This window comes from Pinus tabuliformis, chromosome J (genome assembly GCF_031772625.1).
Source record: "Pinus tabuliformis cultivar Carrire ecotype Pingquan chromosome J, CPIR1, whole genome shotgun sequence".
Classification (NCBI taxonomy): Eukaryota; Viridiplantae; Streptophyta; class Pinopsida; order Pinales; family Pinaceae; genus Pinus; species Pinus tabuliformis.
The window spans coordinates 427,999,312-428,003,169 of record NC_142295.1 but is presented as its reverse complement, the minus strand read 5'-3'; positions in this window follow the sequence as shown (position 1 = coordinate 428,003,169).

Genomic DNA, 3,858 nt, shown 5'->3' with positions numbered 1-3,858 from the left:
CAATTCTTCTACTCGTTTTCCTTGACTTAAAGTTGTATATACATCTTTAAAGTCTATATCTTGAGAATATTGTTCAATCTAGCTCTCATGTAACATAGAATTATGCTTAAGTATAGTAGATGCATTTATACATATCTACAACTTTATTGTGTATTCCCTTTTTATATTTGATGACTAAATGAAATTGTTGTAGAAACCCATCCATCTATAATGTCTTGATTGTTGCAACTTAGTTTTGGAGTGTAGATATTGAAGTGGTTGATGATCATTATGTATAACTGTTTCTTTGCCCATTGAGTAATGTTTCCACTTTTTCACACTCTGTACTAATGCATACAATTCTTTATCATATGTGGGATAGTTAACTACTGCAAAATTAAATGTCTCAGAATGATAACATATGGGTTTATCGTGCTGTATCAACACTGCTCCCATGGCATAGTCACTCGCATCCGTTTGGATCTCAAAAGGTCTTTGAAGATCTGGTAGTGCTAGTACTGGTGTTGTACTAATCTTTTCTTTCAAGGTGTCGAAGGCTTTCTGCTGTTTGCCTCCCCACTGAAACACCTTGTTCAATCATGTTAAAGCATGTAAGGGAGCTGCAATTAAGGAAAAGTTAGAAATGTACTTTCTCCAATATTGTGCTGCTCCTAAGAAGCTCCTAACTTCTGTAGCAGATTTGGGTTTAGGCCAGTTTACAATGACTGCAACCTTAGAGGGATCAATCTTCAATTCACCACCCCCTACTATATGTCCCAAATAATTCAAGTATGTTTTGCCAAATTCACATTTTGAGAGTTTAACATAAAGTTTTTCTCTTTTCAAAACATCTAATGTCTTCTTAACATGCTTTAAATGTTCTTCCCACATTTTGCTAAATATCATAATGTCATCCAGATACACAATAACAAAATCATCAAGAAAAGGTCTGAGTACATCATTCATTATTCTCATGAAAGTTGCAGGAGCATTAGTTAAGCCAAAAGGCATAACTAGCCACTCATACAATCCCTGCTTTGTTTTGAAAGCAATCTTCCATGCATCTTGTTCTGCAACTCTGACGTGATGATATCCACTATGCAAGTCTAACTTGGAAAAATAAATAGCTTCTTTCAATTGATCTAATAGATCATCTATGCGAGGAAGGGGATAATGATTTTTTATTGTTATCTTATTCAGTGCTCGGTAATCAATGCACATTCTCCACGAGCCATCTTTATTTCTCACCAAAATGATTGGAGATCCACATGGTGATGTGCTAGGTCTAATGAACCCCTTCTCGAGCAACTCCTGCACCTACTTCTTGATTTCTGCATTCTCTAAAGCGGACAACCTGTACATTTCAATGTTAGGCAATGGAGCATCTTGCTGCAAATTAATATCATGCAATATTTCCTTCTTGGGTGGCAGACCTTTAGGTTCTTGAAACAAGATATCATACTCTGAAACAACTTTTTCTAAATCAGCTTGTTGTTTAGCATCACAGCCCTCAAATACATTGGTTTTATCATGTTTCTTTTCCTTTACAACCATCAATGAAAATTGTTTGCATGAATTTATAATTCATTTCATCTGCCCTGAGTTTATGAGAGTGTAATTATTCTTGAGCTTATGAGCTCTTACACAGTATTCGATTCCATCTTTAACGAGTAGATACTTGTCCTCAGCTCTATAGAAAATAGCTTTTCTATCATACAAGTAAGGTCTCCCTACAAAAATTCCACATATATCCAAAGGAATTATGTCTAACTCAACCTCATCTACAAATGCTGACCCAAAAGAAAACTTGAGTTTGCATTGTCTAGTCACTTGTAGTTGTGCTTTATCACTTAACCATCCTAATGGGTATGGTCTCTTGTGAGGTGTAGTCAGTAATCCCAACTTCTTTACAATTGCTTCAGAAATTAAATTTACTTGTGAGCCACTATCAAACAAAGTATCAATCCTTTGATGTTTGGAAATAACTCGAATATGTAAAAGCTCATGTATTTTTCTCTCATTTTCTTCATCAATAGTAGATTGTGTAGAATTACTAGTAGATGCTTCAGAATTTTTACCTTTTATACCTGTGGCTGCAATGGTTGTTTCATCTCCTGAGTCCGACCCCAAATCTTTCTGAATAGTTGTAGCAGTCTTCTTCTTCTTGCCCTCAAACTTCCTAGGTCTTAGCTCTGGATGCAAAATCCAATAGTGCTCATCATCATGCCCATCCTTCTTACAGTGAGTGCATGAAGATTTTCTTTTTTGTGCAGTGTTAGCCTTCCTTGTTTTCCATTTCTGTTTTCTTTTCTCCTTATTCTTGCTTGCAGTTGGTTGGGATGATCCCCCAACTTCTGGGTTCCCATTCTTTCCTCTAGCTTCTAAATGTGTAGCTTGAACAAATACCTCATCTATACTAGTGGGATTAAACATGAGGATAGTGTGCCTCATGTAGCTGTGTAGACCACTAATGTATTTCAACAGAGTCTCAGGTGAGTCTAATGAGATTCCTAGAATCAAAGCTCTCCTCCTAAATTCTTGGGTGTAACCTTGTACACTTTTCCCTTTCAATTGCCGAAGAGTTTGCCAACTCATCATGGCTTACTACATGTAGGCCAGTGGATAGAACTTCTTTTTTATTGTAGAAACAAATTCACTCCAGACAGAAAGAGTCTTACCATGTCTTTTCATGTCAGCTTGGGTCCTGCCTTCCCACCAAACCAAGGTAGTGCCTCCAAGGCGTAGGCTGGCGAACTGAATCTTGCTCTTGTCTGAATCGATACTCTGCACTCTGTAATAAACATCAATTTGTCTAATCCAATTGTCTAGCTTTTCTACATTCAACTCTCCATAATATATTGGTAAATCAAATTTAACATCTAGTTTAATCAAAGATGTCTTCTTTTTATGTTCAGGGCTATTAGGAGGTGTGACAAAGTTTTCTTCTTTCCCTTTTCCTTTTGAGTGGTCATGGAGGAGAGACTCTTCTTCTCCTTTATCTTGTTTGGAGCCTGATGAATCTTCATCTTTATGTTTTCTAAAGTCCTTATAGATTTCCTCTACCATGGACCTTATGGCCAGGAAACTATCTATAAATTGAGGGTCTGGCCCCACAGAACCTTCCTCCGACATTGTCTGCTAAGGATAGACTCTTCTAATTTCAGGATTATTTTTGACCAACTCTTCTTTTCCTAATTTTAGCTTTGATCTAGTTAGCATTCAACAGCTAAATCCAGCACAAGCTTGTCTAACCTTAACAACCTATAGCTCTAATACCACTTGATCTGAAATCACCCCTAGGTGACCTTAGGAAATTAATGAAGGTATTACAGGCTCATGCGCTGGGATATGCCTAGGTTATTTTAATCAACGAATCGATAAGATTGTGAAATACACAGGCATTGGAAAACAGTAAGAGAAACACAGCAAGCAAATGCAAAACACAACAATATAATAAGGATTTCACCCAATCCTCCTAGGCTACGTCTCCTGGTCCAGCTTTTAGTGGTGGCCTTTTCTATTGTGTCTTTAAGCAAATTTTACAAGGAGGAGCTCAATTTGAGTCTCCTGTAATAGATGATGCTCAGTAGGGTGGTACTTGGATTCCCCAAGCCACTAGAGTACACAGACTCCCCCTTACTGAGTCTCGACCTCAACTGGTCTTAATGGGATGAGTCCAATTTGGTACTCAATTCCGAACTAATATCCTCACAGGGATTACTAGAACCTCTCAAGCCTTCTCGGTTCTGTCTGCTCGATGATGCCTTAGCTCTGCAGGTCAGCTCGACTTCTCTGTTCTCTACTTCTTGCTTCACTCTCTCCTCTATCTCCCTTCTGCTCTTTGTCTATTCATGGCTTAAAGCCAATCTATCCCTTGAC